This window comes from Acromyrmex echinatior, chromosome 7, assembly GCF_024713525.1.
Source record: "Acromyrmex echinatior isolate Ae372 chromosome 7, ASM2471352v2, whole genome shotgun sequence".
Lineage (NCBI taxonomy): Eukaryota > Metazoa > Arthropoda > Insecta > Hymenoptera > Formicidae > Acromyrmex > Acromyrmex echinatior.
Genome location: NC_141858.1, coordinates 13,155,701 through 13,169,960, shown reverse-complemented (window position 1 = coordinate 13,169,960; position 14,260 = coordinate 13,155,701). Strand labels below are relative to the sequence as shown.

Genomic DNA, 14,260 nt, shown 5'->3' with positions numbered 1-14,260 from the left:
GATGTCACGTGACGCATCTAACGATTAGTGAAATAAAACGCAGGCGCGAGGTTGAAATTTAAACAAGAACATTTTTTATACGCAAATACTTACATATCGATAAAAATCTCTACAGAAAACATCCAGGATAACATCGACAATTATTGTAGCTTGTTGAAAAGTGTGTAGAAAGCATCTGATTCTTATCGCAAATCCAAATTATTCATATCTTAAATTACTGTACACCGAAAGGGCGGGAACTTTGCGCGCGCAAATGCAGCCGCCATGACAGTTTCAACGGCGCGAGCCGGAGCACAAAGACGTAGTTGCTCCGTAATTAATCGCCGATTTCATCTATCAAAAATGCACAGCGAGCCCGAATTTCTACTGGAAATAGCGACTAAGACGATGGACGATTGCCAGAGAATGTCAGTTGTCGCGGATCTTCGCCATCATTGCCGTTTCGTCGATTACGATCGGTCATACGGGTGAGTATAACATTCCGATGTCGTAGATACGCAAAATGGTCTGTGTGTCTTTTTACGAGAGAATTGAAGTGATTAGTATATTTTCTTTCCACTGGATGCTGCATATTAGGTATTTCAATTCTAAGAATATCACTCGTACGTTTATTGCTGTTTCCATCACTGGATGCAGCGTATGTTAATAAAGTTTGCATTTGATTATATTTGAATTGTAGATATAAAAAAGACGTAATCCTATCAAAATGATTGATTCTTTTATCGTCGTGCACGTCATTTATTAAATTATTTTAATATTACAAACTGAATATTACGCACATTATGACATTTTCGACGTTTGGAATGCGAATATGCGATCATTTTGCAAGGAATTGCGAATTTTACCCGTTAAAAGTATGTTCGAATTTTTTCCAGGTATCGTACATACAGAATACAGTAACTGATAATGGCTGGAACGAATGAGTTATCGCGGATTATTCATCGTTTTTGTCATAGCGCTGTTTGATAGTTAGTCAACAATATTGTATGACATCGCGATACCGGTGAGTATAAACTTCAATGCTATTTACACACGAAAATAATTAGTTTTCTCGAAAAAATTGAAGCAATTAACATACTTTTCACTAGGTGTAGCCTATTAGAAATACCAATTAGAAATACCAATCATTGTAACAATATATATGATGTTGCATATTTTATTTATATTATGTTTAATATAAAAATTGCTACTGAATATAATATATTGTGGGAGTTTTCCAACAAGAGACATTCATGACAGTGCCATATCTCTAAGAGATGACAATAAATTGTATATGATATGCCAAAGTTTGTGCATTATGTCTATAACTTAAATCTCTAAGTAAGTGTTACGACTTAGAGACTTTCTTGTGCTCAGATTCTGAGAATGCTATTTCATTTGTGCGTTTTTTGTTGTACGATAAATATGTACACAATAGAGAAGTCCTCGTATCTCTCTATCCCATAGCCAACCAACAAACTTGAAAAATTTGTCGTATGACAAAAACGCACAAATGAAATGAAATATACCCTAACACCATTACATCCTTGTGAATTATTACATCCTTGTTGTTTGCCAATATTAAACAAAGATGAAATGATCACTGTGTACCTTGCTGGAAAGCTCCGTGTATTGATAAAGTGCAAACGTTTGTCAGTTCCTTCAAGTGAACTACGTGTGATCGTAACTAGATATAGCTTATCATTTCGATAGAGATGTAATATGTATCAATTTCATCAAATAAATCTCAACCATAGTATTATTTGTATAATAAATTTAAGTGTGCACTTAAAATATTTATACATAATTCAATTGAATATATAATATTTGTATGTAATTTTATTGAAATATGCAGAATTGATACTGAAAAAAAAACAGATAATTATTATATTATGCGCACAATCTAGTAAATTTGATTACCCTTGAGACCTCTAAACGCAATTCTTGATTTAAAAGAATAATATTGAAGTACTATTGCGCATGGAAAGTTTATCATTGAACATAATAATAATCGGCCACAATTATATGCACGAAACGCATTATGGCACTAAGTGCGTTCTATTTCATGTTCTTTGTTTCATGTACTGCAAAAATTTATGTTCTTCGGAAATGACGTGCGTGGCAGATATCGAATATCATTGGGTAGTGAGCGTAATTAACTGCTCATTTCCGGTGTTCGTCCTTTCCTTGATGGAGTTTGTTTCTAAGACGTAATTTGCAACGGATGGAGTAAACTACAATATTCCGGTGGGTAAGCAAAATTAATTATGCATTATTTAAATATGTACAGAATCGTAATAATATGTATACTGCCCTTATAGCGATTATTTGTTTTAACACAGAAAAACATGTTTAGTTGAATTAATTAGAATTCATGTGGAAAATGAACGCTCTAGAATTCTAGTTAAATTTACACGATTTTTTAGAAGTTAAATCTATTACAATTCTAATTGAAATAACCAACATTTAGATTTAATTAGAAATCTAATAGATTTAACAAAAATTTTAGATCATTCATTTTCCACTGGAATTCTAGTTAATCAGCTTCAACTAAACATTTTTTTCCATGAAGTATTTATCAAAGAATTTATATATTATACATTATATATATTTATATATTATAGAAGAAGAGAATTTTTAATTTAAGAAAATTTTATTAAAATATTGCTATAATGGAGAAAGATGATATTAATAATGTCAATAATAATCATGAATTTTACAATTTGTAAAACATTTCTTGTTTTTTCTGATTTCCATTTTGATTTTATTTTTACCTATTCTCTTTCTTTGCAGTTCTTATTTAATTATTTATAAGTATTTGCAATTGAGAGTTTAAATGATGGTGAAATTTATGTATAAGTTAGAATTGTGAAAATATTAAGAAGTCGTGCGTTTAAAAAGCAAGTTTATAAATAATTTATTAATTAAGTGAATATAATCATTTTCGATAACAATGGTTAATAACTATGAATATTAGAAATAAAAATAACTAATTATTTAAAACAAGAAAATAAATAAAAATATTATACATATATAAGAAATATAAAAATAGTGCACGTTTATTAAATTTTATTGTTTCTTTACATAGCGACCACTGGAGGGTATTCCAGTGTATGGGTGACAACTTGATCGACTTCATTGTTTAACAATATCAATTTGGCTGACAAACACCGTTAAAATGTGAACAACTCTTCACGCGCGCGTTCAAGGTAAGTTCTTAGAAATTATTATGAAGGCTACCCAGTTTAGAAAAATGGAACATTTCTAATGCAGTATTGTCACACTTTACTGATGCTAATGAATTATATTAAATTTTGCTAATGAACTATATTAAATTTATGAATATTACGTTCATTATTTGAAATACAAGTTGCAGCGAATAATTCATATTGTTAATACCATTAAAATAAATTATTATTATCATAGTTATAAAGAGATGAAATTGATAAATATGTTTATATCGAATATTTTAATATATATTACATATAATAATTTTATTATTTAATTAATATTTACATGCAAAATAGCAGTATAGCTCTAATTGTTTCGTTTAGAGAGGTTTTCAATAGTATTTTAAAACTATGAATGATAAAAATGACTTTTTTAATTTCGTCATTAGCACATGAATATGTTTTTAATATTTCTCGTAATTTGTAAACTAATTATTTAATTTACAATATTTGCAAGTTGTTTTACAGCTGTGTAACTCAGTGCAAATCATATGTTTATAAATATTATTAATATGTTGTGTAAAAAGATCACACACATATATTATAGTTAACTTTATGTTTTTTTACTTGATGTTTTTTTTAAATTAATAATGTGTGTACTTCTCGTAATGGCGGCAAATGCGCCGAGCTTATACTATGTTATATACCATCAATTCTTAGAACTTCATTAGTGTAGGCTTAAAGACTCTTATCTTGCGTAAGAATGTACTTTAATTATTAAAACAATCATGGAGGAAAAACTGCTTGCGCAAAAGACGTACAGATTGGCTTTCAATAGCTTTTGTAACGATGATCTTTTCAATACATGCATATTTTATGAAAAATTCTTGTAATATTATTAGTAAAAGTTATATTAAATTTCGCATTTTTAAAAAATATATCTATATGAATAGAAAGCTGTTTTTGTCTAAAATCATTAACAATAGCACTTTGTATGTAAAGTTTTCTGACTATCATATATCATATCTTAAAATTTCTTAAATCTTTCTATCGGTTGTTTTATTTATCACACAGATGATCTTAAAAGATTCTTTCTTAAAAAGATTCTTCTGAAAAAAATTCAAAAATATTTTTTTATATTTTTCAATATTTGATTTCAAATAGCATTTATGCAATATGTATTTTTAATTATTATTTATATGTGATGTCGTAAATAATGTTAAATATAATCGCTCGAGTTTTTCAAAGCCTGTTAAATGGAGTACTATAATACTAAGGCATCTATCATGGAACAAGTCGGAATGGATTCCGATCGGAATTACTCTATTTTCTAGAAAACGCAATAGAAATTTGGAGAATAATTGAATAATTCTGATCAGAATCCATTCCGACTTATTTCATTATTGATAGATGCCTAGAATTAAATTGAATATTGAATGATTATTTTTGTTTAAAAAAATATATGTGCAAAATAAATTTAATCTCAAATTGTTTAGAAATACGTTAAGGATGTAAATTTTTTTTTTATTGTGCTCTATTATGTATCTCTTATTTTGTTCTCAATTAAGCAATTCATTTTTACACGATATCTATTTAACATCTAACACTGGAGCAAAATGAAGTAGGATCGTTCGTTCTTTGTGATATTTCTCAAATTTCTTCTTGAAATACCGAATTTAGAAAAGAGTAAGACAAATCGATAGACGTACGCAACGAGCGTTGCCGAGTGAGTCAGATTTCCAGGGAGTCCTGGCCATTGTTGAGTACAAATATACACAAACACATATATGAGTACGTACGTATACACATAATGAACATGCTTATAGTGCGGTAGTGCAAAGGCGGAGCGCGCGGCATCAACGGTGCGGGATGCGCGTCGCGAACGGCCGAACGTGTCATGTGTGCGCACCGCAAAGTGAGCAGCTTGGCACTTGCAGTTGCACAGGCCTTAGGCTTGAATAAGGGGAGGAGCCTCGTGCATTGCCTCGCGCACAATTATCCCCATTCTCCTTTTGCGGCTTCCATTCCTGCTCCGCGCGTTCTCGTCCCCCGTATCCTGTCTATCGTATATATCGGGGGTTTCGCCACGACGCCATCTTGCTCGCGTGCATTCGTTCGTTTTCTCGGCTCTTTTTTAAAGTCTTTTCCACCGACCCGCACTTTCGCAGCCCGCACGGGGGTCGCCAGGGTCGCCTGGATCGCCGCTACCAACGATCTGCACTAGGCATCCCTTAAACGGAGAACATCGAAGAGGTGTTGCTCGACAAGATAGCTCTTGACGCTAAGATAGCTCCAGTTTCCATAGTTACCATCGCTAAAACTCGCTAGATAGTCTCTTCAAACTTTTATAGAATATTATTTCTTCAGAAGAGTATTCATTTCAAATATACAAATTTCTACAAAATTCCTTTTACCTATACAAACAAAAAATAATTTATTGACCGGCACATTCTAACTTTCATCTTATTTATTCAGTAACACACTGAGAAAAATATTCTGATTATACCAATCAGAATTCTAGTTATCATAATTGAATTTCTGCTTATCTCGACTCTCTCTAGAGTATAATAGATATATATTACGATTATAGAATATGATAGATTTAATTATAAGTGTCTGAGAGATTTAGTCCTTTAGAAGTGATTATATTAGAATTCTAATTAATACAATCAGACTTTTTCTCAGTACAGTATTAATGAAACAAATAACATTTTATATTAAAACAAGAGCATGATATATTTGTTTCATTAATACTATCATTGAATTAATAAGAGTATTTTTAATTAGACTACTGATACATTATTTAAACTGTTACAAATACATGATATAATGATACAATATCATAATACAATTACATTTTTTATGTAGTCATAGCTCAGCAGAAGTCAGTCAGTTTTCAGAAAGACGATTCCTCTCGAGACGTCAAGTACTATGTACACTAATAGTACAATTAGCAACTTAAATATTTTATGATACTGAAACATATTGATTGTTCAATCACTTATTATAATAACGCTATTTACGTTTTTTAAAGACAGAGTGTTTACTGTTTGGAAAAACCTGGAATTTTTGGGATTTAGTTTTTATTCTTAAAAATATAAGAGATTTTGAAATCTCACTTTAAAGAATGAAAATTGAGCCAGTCTTAAAAAAGAATGGCTCAATTTTCAATCTTTAAGAGTGAGATTTTACTCTTTCAAGTGAAATTCACTCTAAAAGTTTTAATGAGTATATTTTATCCTATAGGTTTCGCGGCTCCAATTATAGAAAATGATAAATATATCGAGAACTCCTGTCTTCTACTAATTTATAGAGAAATTATACAAGATTTGTTTGCGTTACTTGATTCTAATTTATTTCAAAGTTGCATTAAAAAAATTGTCTAATCTTACTCACAAAAATCCAGGATATATCAAAAATTTTTTAACAAGATTTCGGTAAACATCACGAAAGATGACTCCTCTCATCCGCGCAAAATGTGAATAATGTATTTACACTGATATTGCCTCGTATATGTGTTATTTTATGTAAAATGCAGAGATAAAGGCTCGGAGGTACTAACACGCGAAGAAACGAAATATTGTAATTTTACCGCGAGTCTGTAATTGCCGTATTTATTGCGTCCGCGATGGATTATCGTCGTTATTATCCACTCGATGAGACGTTACAATACCAGCATTGATAATCGTAGACGTGAGATTATAACAAATCGGCAGATTTACCGTTATAACACTGTCGTTTAAGAAGAATATAAGAACCTGGTAATAAAGCCCGACGTTTATACGATGCATAAAAGTGTTGACGAATGAATACCAATATTTCGTGCGCGGAATATATCATGTGGGCCGATAAAATTTTTCAACGATATCCCGACTTATACGTGGGAATATGCAGTTGTTACGTTTTCCTCGTTATCGATATTCGAAAGCAGTATTAAACGCCTGACAGTTATCGATATCGCGGATCGGTCCGGCCGACTGGCCGTGCATTATTAAGCATTGTTAACTTTATACACTTGTGACATATACGCCGTGGATATTATCACGATTTAAGCACGCGGGGATATGCCACGGCTAACTCTATCGCGCACGTGCATTTAACATTAAATTGCTGAGTATATAGTACGTGCGCGCGGAAAACCGGGCTTCGCGTTGGAGCTCTGCGGTTTAGACACCAGCTATCTTGATTCGTGATATGAAAAAATGAACCTCTTTTATGTATCGGCGGCGAAAGCTAAATAAAAAAAAAGGCGACACAGAGTTTCCGAGATGTTAATCCGTTTTCGCGCGCAACCTTCCAACTCGTAAATTGCGGTCGCCATATACACGTATATATGCTGAGTTCGTTCGGTAATCGGAGAAATACATGAAAAATGCGTCGACATGATGTCGGTCGCATACATGTTTGCTGATAACGTGAATTATTGGAAAATACATGCCGACTCCGATACGTGGCTTTCAACCGATTCATATCATTTTTCAAATAATGTACCAAGAGTATGCAAGTATATAAAAAATTCCACTAAATAATTAAATTTAAAATAATCTTAAGTTTAAATTTTATAATAATCTACTTCTTGAAAGTTCGATTATGACGAATACATTATTTTTTGGAATATTTGAAAACAATTTCAAACTAATCAACTAAACTGATATTCCGACTTAATTTTAGAAAGAGCGCTTTACATGCTTTGCAAATCTGGTGAATATGACTTATGTATGATGGATCTGATATGTGTTATAATATAAAATGTTTTATATTTAAATCTTTGAGCGTAACATTTAACTCCAGTTTAATTAAAGAGAATAAAAGAATAGTTCTATTTTAATTCGCAGCAAAGTTTGTTATTTCATATATTCAAGTAATTAATCATTTTCATTATGTGATTTTTGTTTACACATGAAGAAATAATATATATATTTATCGCAAATATTATAAGAAATTTGAAATTTGAATAGAATTCTACAGATTAAGAGTAAAAAATTTTAAAATTTTTAAAAAGATTTAAATTTTTCCAATTTTTTAGACTTTCTTAAATTTTTTTAGATGTGCAAGAAGCACACTACGAGCTCCTAATAAAAATTGAATTTTCACTAATCTGAAACACAAGATTACATATGAATGAATATTCATTAGATATGTATATTATACATTTGTAATACAATTTTATCTACACATGTTTTTGTGCTCATTACTTTTGCAAAGTTTATGTATGAATTCACACAAATATACTTTCATGAGAAAAATTTTAATTTACACTATCAAACAAATAAATATAATAATTTAATTTTAGAGGAAAGTGTATGAACTAAAAAAAATTGAAATTTTTGTCGTAAAACGCTTTTTGTTAAATCAGCACGATCTTTTGACTTTGTTCTTTCCACGATCAACTTTACGCGCTTAGTATTATTACAAGTAATTGTCATTTCAGCATGGCGGACTATAATTGGCCATTTCTTAATGCCGGTTTACGAGATAAAGTAACGACTTGCCGACAAATGCGGTAATAGGATGAATTACATTAACTTTATATCGCGCGCGCGAACCTTTGTACTATTGCTTTAGAACACTTCATTTTTTTTTAGTGTATAGTTTAGAAATTGTTATTTTTTATTTAATGCATACATTGCTTTCTTATACCAAATAATTTATATTATAAAACGTAAAAATAGATACACAACAATTTTGATCCTTAACATAGTCAACTTAGAAATTATGATTTTGCTATATTTTTATGATAAATTTTTAAATAAATTTTTAATAAATTAAATAATAAATTAAATAATAAATTTCTAAAAGTTATTTATGTACTTTATTTGTATTATAAAAATATTTTTATAAGATTTATTTAAAAAATTAGTATTATCTACACCCAGTGCAAAATATATAAAAATTTAGGAATAAAATTTCCTAACATATCACTTCCCTTGGTTTCATTAATAATAAGAGTATTTCTTGAAATGGTCCTTTACAGTTTTTAGCCGTAAAAGCGGAAATGAACGATTTTAACGCAGTCGTATCTTCATCAGAAGGCTACGTTGAAAATTTTCACACGATGCCTTTTTTTATGTGTACCAACACTTAATTCTAATTATCTCATATACTATGTGCGTAATTATAGTATGCCTTCGTAAATTGCAGGATGTCGTGGAAGCGATCCATACAATATTCTTCGAGTTTTTAATGAAAAGCAAAAATCAAGAACATTTATGAAACGAAGGAATTTCTAATAAGTATAATGAGAAATCGTAGTTTTTATTTTTTCACATTTTTTTATTCTCTCGTGTTAGAGATACTCGATTGTTGCCCACTGACACTCGCGATAGTGAAATCGCGATGAAAAATATAACGCAGCGTATCTCCCAGATAATTATGGTCTCCTTATGAAATGTTTCGTACGTGAAAGATGCCGGACATACATACATGTACACAACTATGCATTTCGAGGCGTCATGCTTACGTGATCAACATTTTCTTAATAACGCGCGCGCGCGTTTCTTTATGTAATGTAAATCTCGCGGTTATTTCAAGTGACTGTTAATAGCGCCAGACACCGTATAATTATAGGTGTGCCTAGATATGAAACTATAATAAAGCTAAATTTCTCTACGATTATATGTGGCCTATTTTCACCATGTATAAATTTATATACTTATAAATACAAATAAAGTTTTTAAAAAATTAAAATTATTAAGTACTATAAAATTAAAGATGAAAATGAAATTTTTCAAAGCATTGTGTACTTTCAAAGCGATTAATAACATAAAATCGTAAGACACTTAGATTCATTTTATTATTAAGCTGAAACTATCAACGTGTTTTGTTGTCGTCTAATTTTATACTAGGCGTCGCATTTTACGATCCATAATTAATGGAACTCGTGATATACTATAAACTTCCGTATTTTTCAAGAAATAATTAGAGTCATTAGTGACTCATATGATAAACACCTTCGAAGGATTTCGTGCAGGTCATGTGATTGATGCATATTCAGTAGAAAGAAACTGACCGGTACATGGTACCTGTTGATTTCTGACGTTAATTCCCGTTACCAACTTGTCATCATACAGGTAGTTGAACTCCTTGACGACGGAGGCTGTTTGGTCACGCAGGTTACGTTTTATTGTACACGACAGTTCTGGATGAATCTCGCACCATACGTCGTGCACTCGCGCAATATCCGCTCTATCGCGTTTTCATGCACTTTAGATATAAATGTTGAAATTGCAATCGTTCGTTTATTTGCCATTACTAATTATAATCATTGCTCTAACTTATGCATTTTTATTTAAAGGGGTCGAACTCTTCATAATAGCGCAACAGTTGTAATGACAGTAATCTCTGACTGTAATTTTGCTCTTGTTGCGTTATAACATTTAATTATTACAAGACACGTTTTAGCAAAATAAAACAACAAATGATCTAAATATACGAAATTATCGAATAACCTTTTTATAAATATATTAAAATTATGTTATGATTTCGTGTGTAAGATTTAATAATGTAATTGTACTTTTTTTTATGATACGCGATGGATGATACAGCAATTATCTGTAATTTTTGATACAATGCAGGAGCGTAAAAAAGAATTATATAAACTATACATTGATTGACTAATTGCAAAATATTCTAAAGCAACTTATGAACAAGAACTTTCTTGTTATCGTGTAAACGCGAAGCTTTTCTTATATTTCCGCAGTGCGGAGATTGTTACGTAAATAGCATTTTTCATCATTGGCACAGTACATGAAATATAAAAGTAACGTGAAAGGCAACTAATTGTGTAATTTCCACGATTTTCCATATATATTTTAATTTCTATCAATAACAAATATAAAAATATTAAAAGTACAAATATTTAAAATCTGACGAGAAGCAACAGAAACAAAACTATAGTGAGTAATTATTGTTGTTTCCGCGACGATTTGTAATGAAGAATTCGGCAACTCTTTAAAGACATGCGAAATTAATGTAGAGCAATTATATCTAATATTAAATAATTAAATTTAAGTCTTTCTAAACTCTATATCTATTAAAAGAAGGAAATCTCTATATTCATTAAAATATTAGAGATTTATTATTTCTGCACTTCGCTTCTTTTTTTTTCTCTCTTCAAGGTTTCATTTAATGTAAAATAAATATAAAATAAAAAATGATTTTAGCAGGAAGTAATACGACTTTTGTGTAATTAGTTGTTTCTATTGCGAATGTATAATACGATATATTGTCATTATATTCGATTATCCGGTGCTCCGACAAGAAGAAGAATGGCGAACGGTTGGGCAGGACAGGCGTTGCCTGTGAGACTTTCCTCGAATAAGTGGCTAACCTAATTATCGATGGGTAATTTGGCGTTGGGCGATGATGGCGATCGCGTGTAGGGATATTTTCGCCCTGAAACAAAATCCAAAAAGGAAAGTAGATCCGAGTAATTTCCGAGTAATTGCTCGTCCATCGGGTCTAGAAGCGGCGATCCTTCGGCGATCTATCGACCATTCCTCCATGTTGAGAGAGAAATAAGCGTATTCCTTCTGGGTAGCGTGAGGCCCATCCCAGCTACCGACATCCACGGACTGGAATAATTTTCGACGGCGGCGGCGACGGTGACTGACGATCCTAAACGTCAAGACGAGAAGAGCGCGTCCCGATCCGCCGGCCACCACTGCCGCTGCCGCCATGTTTTATTCATCGAAAAACCGGGGAAAATAACGGCGTTAACCCAGGTAAAGATGATTTGGACGAGCGGTCGGTGATGCAATTTAAATATGATCCTGTCGATGGTCACTGTTATTTTCTCAGGGTGCAAACCGCTTTTAATATTCTGGAAATCGCCGGGCAGTTAGAGTAGTTATATGCGTAATTTTATATCTCTGCAAAGTATGTAGCTCGCAAAGGAACTCGAATTTATATTGTCCATACAAAAAAAAAATAACTTTCTATTCTTCATTAAAAAAGAAAACAAAATGGAGACATAAAAAATATAAAGTCTTTTTGCTAATTAATGTAGTAATTTTCTAGTAATTTAGTAATTTTTAAAAGAAAATTATATTATAACTTTTAGATTCTTTTTAGATACATGCATTGTTTATCATAAATCTAATATTGTTTATGCATTAAAATGCAAAAATGTAAAAACAGATGTTACATATTGCAAAAGTTTTTAAAAAATTAAAAGGTTTAACAAATTTATGAATTATGATGTTTCTGTAATTACTAAAATTGTATCAGTTGTGAGTCCTTCTTGTCAGAGATTACAAGTATTGTTTTAGATATTTTATCCTAATTGTATTGTAAATTGTTATACTGATGGCAATGAGATCATAATGATCAGAACGAACGGATGTGACATATATGGCATATGCTCTTGTATTTTAAGTGTTTAATTGTGGTAGGAATAGGTACACATCACGCAATAGTTCGTTTCGAACGTGACTTTAATTGTATCACCCATTAATTACTTACTTATTCGCCCTACATTTGAAAAGTTATCTGTCATCTTGCATATTGTAACGTATATTTAACTACTTCCTACGGATTTTATACATAACAACCCTGGTTTGAGGTTTATAGCACATTGAGAAAGTGTACTCTACATTTACTAATTAAAAAAACTTACAAAAAAGTTTGGTAAAATTGCTAAACATTCTTTAGTTATTACTTGAAATTTTGTACAATACTTTTATATGAAACATTTGTGTGTTTTTCTTATTGATATCTTAAACTGTTGACGCCGAATAATAAAATTAAAATATACAATATAAAAAACAACAATATAAATAACTTTTTTAATTCCTTAGTTATACGAATTCAAGATTAGATCGCTAATTCAAATAATACCTTATTCATTAAAAACATGCACTTGTACAACGATATCAACTTTTAAAACTTAATTATTTCTTATTATAAGTTATTAACACCAAAATCAGAAATAAATAATTAGATGAATTTACATGTTAATACTCGAAAGTATTGTATAAATCTTTTCAAACCCGCGTTGCTTACGTGTGCAAAAGCGCATGATATACATAATTCTGAAGACTGTATCTTTGTGAACTAGGGCAGCATGACATCCGTGACACTAGTCATTAAACGGTTGCAGCATTTTCCAGCTATTAAAAGAACTCGGTTAATAATTAGCGAATTAATGATAATTATTAACACGGGCATGAGTACGGGTAGTCCTATGTGAGTTTTCTCAGACAAAAAATCGGAGACTTTCTCGTTATGTCATACATATGCGAAAAAAATGCGGTGACAATACTTCACTGTGTCATAAACAATCACGTTCTGAATTCGGATTATATGACGGCATTATATTTCCTGCAATATATGTACAATTCTTCTTTTATTTTTTATTACATCTTAAAATTTAGTGATGAAATATTTTCCATATAAGAATATTAATTTTATTTTTTTACATTTTTACGAAATATTAAATTTGTCAAATTTATTATCAATTTTAATAAATATATTTTTTAATAGCTTATTGGATGTATAAAATTCGATTATTTAAATATAAGTTTATATTAATTTGCTTGATTGATATATTAATTTGCTTGATTGACTTAAAATTTTGGATGATACATGTGATATCCAAAATTACATCCAAAATACGTGTATTTTGAAAGTGTATCCCGACGGGATTTAGTCGAATCCGAAATACTTGATATACTAAAAAAAATTGCAATATTTAAATAGCAACTCTATATTGAGAATTTTAGCTATAAAACTTGTATAATTATTTGTCATTATTATTTTGATAATAATAATTTATACTCTGGAATTATATTCTTTCAGTCTTGAAAAAGAATGTAAAAGAAGTGCTCATTAAGTTTCTATAATAAAAGAATTTTATAAAAACAAGAATATAATCTTGAGTGAAATGCTATAAAAAGTATTAAATCTTTGCATGAAAGAACGTGTGTTCGAATACTAAAAAAAGATATTAAAGAATCATTTATTAGGTGTTGGAATTAATTCGTAGCGTTTTTAATGAAAGAATGTTATTTATTTCACATGAGCATTAAAAAATACATTAATGAAAGTACTTCCCATCACTTGTAAAACGCTACGAATTAATTCCAACACCTAATATATTCTTAAAGAATCAT

General features: G+C 30.5%; 1 long non-coding RNA gene across 1 annotated transcript; it reads right to left on the bottom strand.

Moving 5' to 3' along the window:
• Positions 1 to 3,431: 3,431 nt before the first annotated feature.
• Positions 3,432 to 7,638, bottom strand: LOC147909223 (uncharacterized). The gene is made up of 2 exons (XR_015545746.1): positions 6,005 to 7,638; positions 3,432 to 5,563 (listed from the first exon to the last, which is right to left on the bottom strand). It is a non-coding gene; the product is annotated as an uncharacterized LOC147909223 (long non-coding RNA).
• Positions 7,639 to 14,260: the final 6,622 nt, after the last annotated feature.